The 9851-nt window shown below is 39.2% G+C and overlaps 1 long non-coding RNA gene across 1 annotated transcript; it reads left to right on the plus strand.

Moving 5' to 3' along the window:
* Positions 1 to 746: 746 nt before the first annotated feature.
* On the plus strand, positions 747 to 7603 carry LOC141555339 (uncharacterized). The gene is made up of 3 exons (XR_012486162.1): positions 747 to 908; positions 1707 to 1925; positions 5885 to 7603. It is a non-coding gene; the product is annotated as an uncharacterized LOC141555339 (long non-coding RNA).
* Positions 7604 to 9851: the final 2248 nt, after the last annotated feature.

The raw sequence follows: 9851 nt of genomic DNA on the forward strand, positions 1-9851 counted from the left end.
CATCCTCCAGCCCATTTTCTACATGTGGAGAAATCACATAATTTCTTTGGGCTTCAGTTCCTTATCTGCCAATCAATCAGCATTAATTATCTACCATTTATCAAGTTTTGTGCCAAGTACTAGGGATACAACAAGAAAAGGAAAATCAGTTTCTAATCTGAAAGAGGCTTACAATCTAATGGAGAAAGACAATATAATGAGATCCTGAATGGTGGGTGTGGTTGGCAGAGAGAAACTGGAGCATTGATAAAATTGTACCCTGGGACTAGTTTAGCTCCATGATCCCACCCTTTGTGGGGGTCAGGCAGCTTCAACTTAGCACTGTGCCTGCATGTAAAAGTTGCTTAAATATATGCTATTTCATTCTTTACATACATGAAGCATTTAATAAATGCTTATTTGATTGAGCTGGATTGGAGAGCCTTTGTGGTGAAATGGAAAAGAATTAGAACTGGAAGCAGAAGTTTTCAAATCTTGACTCTGCTACTTGACCCTGCTAAGTGATTTTAGGCAAGTCACTTCCTCTCTCTGGGGCTGTTTCTCAGCTGTTAGATTCAATGACTTTTAAGCCTGTCCCAGATTTAAATCCAAGAGCCTATGATCTGGGGTTGAATTAGGAACTTGATACTGCTACACTGTGTGTTTTTACATTTACATCACAAGACTGCATCTTCCTTTCAGACACTTGCACAAGAGTATGATTACATGGGCTCAGACCTACATCCTTTCTGTGGTAATATATGTATATGGGGGTGGGGGGAAAGGAGCAACATGCAATGCTCACAGTGTGATGGGAGCTTCCTGGCTGCCAAAAAGAGTTGTGTATATCACATTATATTCCATCAAAGTGACCTGCAGTTTCTTGCTGGGGATGGAGCATGGGACTCTGACCCACCACCTAATTCTTGGTAAGTTGCATACTACAACTTATCCCACTATATTCTCATAGCAACCCTGAGAAAGGGGAGGTAAAGGGAATAAACATTTATGAAGTGCCTACTAAGCATTGAGAGCTAAGTATTTTACAAATATTATCTTAATTGATTTTGAGAGATAAGGGTGTTTTTTTGAGTGTTTGTTTTACTATACCTATGATTTTATTGATTTATTTATTTGATTTATTGATCCCCAGTCAGATCCTAATTTGTTATTTGGTTTAGTCTAAAGGAGTTACCTAGAGCATTCACTGCTCATGGTCACATAGCCAGTATGTGCCAGAGAGAAGAAGTGAGCTTGACTTCCTGATTCAAAAGCCATCCCTCTAACCCTCTTCCTAGGGGAGTTTGCTGGAGCCAGTTCTAACCCTCGTGAAAGAGTCTATTATTAAATCTTCATTGTGAACACTTATATCACTGAGACAAGTAACTGATATATCAGGGCTTGATTTGTTGTTTTGTTGATTTCTAGACTTAAGGAAGTATTAATTATGCAGAAGGAACTTAAAAGTAGATGTATATATATGTATGTGTGTGTGTGTGTGTGTGTGTGTGTGTGTGTGTGTGTGTGTGTGTGTGTATATATATATTTTTTTTTTTTTTTGGCAGATTAATTGCTAAGTAGTTACCAGCACTCTCCTGGGTTAAGAGGTCCGAAGCAGGATTATGCCTTGCCAATGAATCTCTCCTTGGCATAGCTGCCTGCTAGGACTCATGCCACTGTGAAGAGACCCTCTTCTCAGTGAAAACCCTTTGTTATTTCTCTGCCAGGACCTTGTCACTCAGAAGTCTGTTTTCCTAGCAAAGCTGGCTTTGTGTTGTGCCAACACAACAAACTTCCCTTTTGTCAGTCAAACATTTTGGGTTTGTGAATTCTTTCATGTTGAACCTGATCCAACAGAAGGGGATTCTTACACCTTAATTCTCTGAACTGCCACTAACTGCGTCATTTTGCTTCCCTGACTGGGAAATCCCGAAAATCTGGACCAGGTAAAGCCTTTTCAAACACCTGGGAAGATTTGAATCATCAGAGCTCCAGGCTCAGGCAGTATTCTCTCAGGGACGCCTGGTATGAGAATTCCTGCATTTCTGGCAAAAAATCCCTCTTACTCAGGGAGCATTTTGTCATCTCTCCATCTCTAGAGATGCCCAGAGGAGGACAAGGAGCTACAGAATCAGAGAAACTAAGGCTTTGGCAAAATGGGACAAAACACCTCTGTTTCTAAGGATCCTTCCTTAGGCAGAAAAAAATTGGGCTTGAAAGATCTTAAACCTTAAAAGCTTAAATTAAAACAGCACTATAGGGTGCTGCTTAAATTTGCTGGAAGGAAATCAAACTCCCTCCTTCCAGCCCCTCTAGGGACAAGGGAGCCCCCTCTGCATCTCTATGCTGTCCTCGTCAGGAGACTTCAAAATCCCTCTCAGAACAGTACCTTATTTCCGGCAATATCTCTTTAACTCTCTCTCCCCTGAATTAAATCCTGAGACTTCTCAGCCCCAACTCCTCAACACATGGAGTAGGACCTTTTTTCCCCCCCTCAGGATACTGATTTTAACCTCTGCTCCCTGGGTGGGATACTTAGAACATGAGGACATCCTTTTCAACCATGTTGCCACCATCAGCCAGCTGGCCAATATGTCCCTGCCAGCAATGAACTCCTTAGCACTCTACAGCCTATGCCAACAGCGAGGGAGCTCTGTGGGCAGTGGGGGTGTTCAGCATCGTTGAGTGGGCTCTTAGCATCCTTAAGGCAGCCCATAAAGGGGACCTGATGCATTTTTGCAAAAGGCCCCATTCCCAAACGTCACATCTCAACCTTGGATGACAGCCCACTTTTAATCTGCTCTTGAGATTTGTTCCCTCTGGGCCTCAAGCTGTGAACTGGAGATCATGGGATGACTGATTGGGACCCACAATACCCCTTAGATGCCCTGATGCTGTTTTCAGATCTCACACCTCCCCAGCTGGCATGGACCCCCAAGAGAACCCATGGACATCTCTATGACCCTTGCCAGAAAAAGAGACCTTTGCCCCTTTACCCCAAGTAAATTTGAGGGTGACTGCTTGAAAGGAGGAAATGATGGGGGAACTCTGAAACTCTCCTCTGGGATCCACCCTTCAAAGCAGTTAAGTAGTTTCACTATGATTAGCCTAGGACCATTCCCTGCTTAGCTGGAACTTGTAGTCTCATTTAGCTGGAGATCTGGACCTGATATTTCTATTGAGTAGCTGTGCCCTCCGTTGAGCTGAAAATTAGTCCAGGACCACTCCTAGTAGCTGGAACTTAAGTGATCTCATTCAATTGGAAATCTAGGCTTGGAGGCAGTGACAACATTGAAGGAATCTCATTCAATTGAAACTTTGGTCTCAGATTTCCTATTTAAAAAAACTCAATTTTAAACTCATAACTAGCAAAGCCCCGAAGCAGGACTATGCCTTGTCAAGGAACCTCTCTCCTTGGCCCAGCTGCCTGCCAGGACTCCTGCTCGCTGTGAAGACATTCTCTTCTCAGTGATAACTCCTTTTTATTTTTCTGCCAGGATTTCTCTGCTAGGACTCTATTTCCCTACCAGGATTTTGTCACTGAGAAAGAAAGCTGACTTCTCAGTGCCAATAAAACTTCCCTTTTTTGCCACTCATATTTTGGGTTTGTGAATTCTTTCATGTTGCACCTACGTTGACCAAAAGGGGGATCCTCACAACTCTCTGCACTGCCACTAACAGCATCAGTACCATAAGTATTCTTGTCATCTCTCTTTCATAATTGAGGAAACTGAGGCTCAGAGAAGCTAAATGACCTGCCTTGGGTTATATGAGAGTAAATGTCTCAGGCAGGGTCTGACTCCAGATCTCTTTTGATTCTGATATAAACTGTCCCCTGATCTTTGTGGGGGGGGGGAAGGGCAGGAAAGGCTCTGATGTACAGTGTCCCCTTTGATCTTTGGGGGAAGGATGTCCTGAGTCTCAAACCCTCTGGGCCTCTGGGAGGGTCCCCACCCTCTATAGAGGAAACTCCCAGATTTTAATTGGAAATCTGGGTCTGGGGCATGGTAAAGGCCCTTTATTGAGTTGAAGATTAGTCCCTCGAACTTGGAGCCAGGGCAAACTCAATATAACCAGGGACCTTGTCAATCCATTGATACTAATTTCTTTCTTTCTTTCTTTCTTTCTTTTTTTTTTTTTTCCTGAGGCGGGGGTTAAGTGACTTGCCCAGGGTCACACAGCCAGGAAGTGTTAAGTGTCTGAGACCAAATTTGAACTCCAGTCCTCCTGAATTCAAGGCTGGTGCTCTATCCACTGCACCACCTAGCTGCCCCTCAATACTAATTTCTAAGCAGGATTGCCCACTGAGTTGCTTCTCATTGTAAACCCATTTTAGCAAAAGTCCAAATGGGAGTTTGCCCACTAAGAAAGTTGTTTCCTTAGTGTAATAAACCTATTCTTGCCACAGACTTTGAGCCTGTATTCACTGGGTTTGCGAATTCTTTCACAAGGCCTGTGGACTGGCCAGGGGATCTCCCAACCCTCATTTCTCACACCTCAACAATTCTAAGTCAGCTTCCCTTTTCACTATGCCAGATAACCTATGAAGCAGGGATGCCATGAAGATATTCCCTTACCGATAGTCTGAATTGGGAAGCAAAAGGAAATGGAAGAGATGAAGGTAAGGGGATGTGGAGAAATGTGCAACTCTAGAGATCTGCTCCTTGCCCCTCCCCCTCTTTAAACTTTCCCCACATATATATTTTATTTTATTTCATGTATATTAACTTTTTATTTTTTTACTTTTAAAGCCTTTTATTTTCAAAACATATGCATGGATAATTTTTCTTTCTTTTTTTTTTTAATTAAAGCTTTTTATTTTTCAAAAGATATGGGGGCAGCTAGATGGCTCAGTGGATAGAGAAATGGTTCTGAAACCCGGAGGATCTGAGTTCAAATCCAACCTTAGACACTTAGTAGTTATTAGCTGTGTGACCCTGGACAAGTCACTTACCCCCAATTGCCTCAGCAAAAAAAAAATAATAAATAAATATATGCATAGATAATTCTGCCACATTAGCCCTTGCAAAATCCCTGGTTCTAATCCTTCCCCTAGATAGCAAGTAGTCCAATATATGTTAAATGAATAATTTTTCATCATTAACCCTTGAAAAACCTTGTGTTCCAATTTCCTCCTTTCCCCCAACTCCTCCCTTAGATGGCAAGTAGTTCAATATATGTTAAATATGCTAGAAATATATGTATATTAACTTTTTGAATACACATTTCTTTTTTTTTTCTTATAGCTTTTTATTGACAGAACTATGCATGGGTAATTTTTCAACATTGACCCTTGCAAAAACTTCTGTTCCAATTTTTCCCCTCCTTCCCCCACCCCCTCCCCTAGATGGCAGGTAGTCCCATATCTATTAAATATGTTAAAGTATATCTCAAATACAATATATGTATACATATTTATACAGTTATCTTGTTGCACAAGAAAAATCGGATTTAGAAAGAAGGTAAAAATAACCTGGGAAGAAAAACAAAAAGCAAGCAAACAACAACAGAAAGAGTGTAAATACTATGTTGTGGTCCACACTCATTTCCAAGTGTTCTTACTCTGGGTGTAGCTGGTTCTGTTCATTACAGATCAATTAGAACTAATTTGGAGCCTCTCATTGTTGAAAAGAGCCAAGTCCATCAGAATTGATCATTATATAATATTGTGGTTGAAGAGTAGAATCTCCTGGTCCTGCTCAGTTCACTTAGCATGTAAGTCTCTTCAAGACTTTCTGAAATCATCCTGCTGATCTAAATAACATTTCTTTATAAATCATGTTGGAAGAGAAAAATCAGAACAAAAGGAAAAAAAAAACACAAGAAAAAAAAAACAGAAAAAAAGTGAACATAACATTTGTTGATTAACTGCTCTTTGCATTTAAATTTTTTTTTTCTTTTTTAGGTAATTGGGATTAAGTAACTCCCCCAGGGTCATATAGCTAATAAATATCAAGTGTCCAGGGCTGGATTTGAACTCAGGCCTTCCTTACCCCAGGGCAGATGCTGCATCCATTGTACCACCTTCCTCTTTCACTTATAAAACAGGTATTTGTAAATTTCAGATTGTCAGTCTGAGCACAATTTGCTCCTTCCTTTTGCTACCATTTTAGAATAAAATTCTGATAGGAGTGGGAATAGGAATAAAAATTATGAAAATAATTCCCAGTAGCCATTAGCTTCCCTGGTTCTCTCTCCTGCACACAAGTTCCTTGCAAATTCAGACAAAAATCAGCCCAGCAAACTATATATGACACTTGCAGTCTCAAAGACACATGGTGCCAATGAATGCCATTTCCTTGGAACTTTCTGGGACAGCAGGATTAGTGCCTCAGCAACGGGATGATGGTAATTGCCTAAAGGAGTTTAATCAATAGATCTCTAACCCATGCAATGGATTAACCAAAGGATTTGAGTAAATTTAAGATAAATAAAATTCATCTCCTGACAGCTGGGATTACAGGGGCTCTGGAGGAGGTCCAGATGGGAAATGAAAATAGGAAATCAGTACATCTCCTCCCCACCTCCCGCCCTGACTTTGTGGTTAGTTTTTCTTGATGCCTTCAAGAGCCTTCCTTGGAGCCCTGGCACCTGCCCCAGAGGCTTGGAATGAAGATAAATCATGGATCTGTATGGGGTCCTTTTTCCCCTCCCTTTTCTTCCTTTCAGCACTCCTCCCCCTTTGTGGGCTTCCTCTTCTGGAAAGCTGTGAATAAACTGAATTTATGTAAATTGAATAATACCATAGGTGAATGGAGAGATTCAGTCATTTTCAGGAGTCCTTATGTCAGGCAAAGGATCCCTTTAGAAAGTCCTGGTTTCAGTGAACACTATATACTGTAATATTGTCAGATGATCGACTATGATAGACTTAATTTGTTCTCAGCAATACAAGGATCCAAGACAATTCCAAAAGACTTATGATGGAAAATGCTATCCACCTTTAGAGAAAGAACTGATGGAGACTAAATGCAGATTGGAGCACACAATTTTCACTTTTTTTCTCAGCTTTTTACCCCTTTTTTCTATTTCTTTTTTCACAACCTGATATATTTTACATGATTGCACATGTATAACCTACACTGGATTGCTTGCCATCTTGGGGAAGGGGGGAAGGAAAGGAGGGAGGGAAAAAAAAATTTAGAACTCAAAATCTTTAAAAAAATGTTGAAAATTATCCTTATAAGTAATTGGAAAAAATGAAATACTATTAAAATTTTAAAAATTCTGTTTTTATGAGCTGAGGGATGAGCTTGGGGAGAAAAGACATATATCTACCACTTAGTGTCTATGTGACCATATGCAAGTCATTTCATTCTCTGGGAAATAGAATGACAAAGTGAATGCTGCACTGGACTTCAGGTCAAAATCTGGGTATAAATCCTGTCTTTGATTGATTCCCTAGCTTCCTTCAAATTCCTGCTAAATCCTACAACAAACCTTTTCTGGTCTCCCTGAACCCTGGCTGATTAACTCCGACACACTTATTTGTACATAATTGTTTCTTCCATTAGAGTGTGAGCTCCACGATGGCAGGGACTGTTTTTTGCTTTTCTTTGAATCTTTAATGCTTAGCACAGTGTGTTTAATAAATGTTTGTGGACCAACTGAGTGACATTTAAGAGCTAGGTGGCCTGTTTCCTCATTTTTAAAATAGAGATAAGATTTGTGACACCCATTTCACAGGATTGTGCATGAACTTTGGAAAAGACTATAGAGATAAAGTATTTGTGAGACTCCCAAGAGATAATAAAGGAAAAGGTCTTTGTAAACTTTATTATACTATGCAACTATCATTAGTATTATTCTGCAAAAAAAAGGGGTGAAGCAACTTGCCCAGGGTCACCCAAGTGTTAAATGACTAAGACTGGATTATGAACTCAGGTCCTCCTGACTCCAGAGGCAGTGCTTTATTCACTGTGCCATCTGGCTACCCCTGGCAATTATTATTTTGCTTTTTATTGGACTGGTGATCTCCAATGATGGATCTGGTTTTTTTTAATCTTTCGGAGAAGATGGGTATCTTTTTTCCAAGTTATAGTTTTGAGTTTCCTGGAGAGTTGAGAGATTAAAAAAGTAGTGCCTGCATAGCCAGTATTTGTTAGAGATATGAGTTGAATTCAGGTCTTTCAGATTCCAAGTTGTCTTTCTGTCCACTGTTTGATCCACTGTCTGCTTAGAATCCCCAATAAGTAGTGATGAGTAGAAGTGAATCATTCACATTTTCTTATCAGGCCCCTTTGTGGATGTCACAGCACATATTTATGGTGGCTAACCAAGACTAGGGCTTAGGGTTTATGGAAGAGAGAAAAATTCACTGGCCCATAGGTAGGCTGAACCCATGGACTTGAGGAATAGCAGCCAGCCTGAGACAGCAGAGTTAATTAAGACAAATAAGCCAGTCATGAGAAAGAAAAGATGTAGGACAAAATGTGCTCCTCTTTCTTTCCCAGAGGACTTCTTTGCCTTGTCTCTTGGTAAAAAAAAAATAAAGTAATAATTCCAGAGAGAATGTGTTCAGTATTATGTGATTTATTTGTTCTTAGAGGAACGATCAGGGATTCAAGAACAGTGAAGAAAATAATACATTTCTACACATCATAAAAAAAATTGGTATTGTTTGTTTTTATGTCACTAGGGGTTTTTCTATATTAATGAAATTACAGATCCAGTTAATATAGGGGAGACAGCAGTAACTCTTAAGTCCTTTTGACCCAAGAGTGCTCTTATCTATCAATGATTGAAAAAGTCCTCTGGCCTAGGAATGTAAGTGCTCTTGTCTGTCAGTAAATGTAATAATATTTCTTCCTTTAGATTCTAGGGATATTAGTGATCCTAAAGCCCTCTGACTTGTCAAAGATTTCACAGTCTTCTGTCCTTAGAATAGTCCTACAAACATTACTGTCAGATAATCAGTTGGTCAACAATAACCTAGTTCCTGAGAGCAAATATAATTTGTTGATCAATAATGATCAAGTTCCAGAGATGACCCCTTAAACCTACTTGTAAGCAATAAAATTAGCAAATAAGTAACATGAAGCTCTGATCCAATTTTATATAAATCTATCTCCCTTCTCTTGGATCCTTTGCTAATTTCTTTTGGAATTCAGCTTGCTTGTAATAGCATTTCAATTATAATAAATTTTGCCCCTTGACTTGGCAAGGGTTCAAGCCTGCAAATTCTTTTGAGACACCTTGTGACATCAGTTTGGGATCTCAAAATTTAGAGTCCCCTTTCCCAATCTCAACACGGTATCTAGTTGTAGTTCTATTTTATCCTATATCACTTTAATTTCCAAAGAGATTCCTTCTCATCTCTTACCTAATACATCATCTCTTGTGACACTGAATAAAAAAAGGGAGAAAAAGAATTCATCAAATTTAATTAATTTTCTCATCTCTTTTTCTGGGCCAAAGTTGGCAATTGCATACCATTTCTTTCTTTCTTTCTTTCTTTCTTTCCTTCTTTCTTTCTTTCTTTCTTTCTTTCTTTCTTTCTTTCTTTCTTTCTTTCTTTCTTTCTTTCTTTCTTTCTTTCTTTCTTTCTTTCTTTCTTTCTTTCTTTCTTTCTTTCTTTCTTTTTCACATTTATATTATTGTAGTAATTTTATATCAGTTATGTTTAATTTACATTGCATCAGTTCTAATAAGTCTTGCTATGCTTCTCTGAAAGTCTTCATATTCATTTGGTTTATAAGTTCTTTTCCCTTTTTCTATTTTGAAGGAAAAAGAGGGAAATACTGAGGCAGCCAAGGAGTCAAGTAGGCATATAATAAATAATAAGTATAAATAATACTTTGGATGTCTTAACATTCAGTAGGTTTCTTGATTAGCTGAAAGTATGTTGATGAAATGTAGAAAGGCCTAATAAG

The sequence above is a fragment of the Sminthopsis crassicaudata genome, chromosome 2 (assembly GCF_048593235.1).
Source record: "Sminthopsis crassicaudata isolate SCR6 chromosome 2, ASM4859323v1, whole genome shotgun sequence".
NCBI lineage: Eukaryota > Metazoa > Chordata > Mammalia > Dasyuromorphia > Dasyuridae > Sminthopsis > Sminthopsis crassicaudata.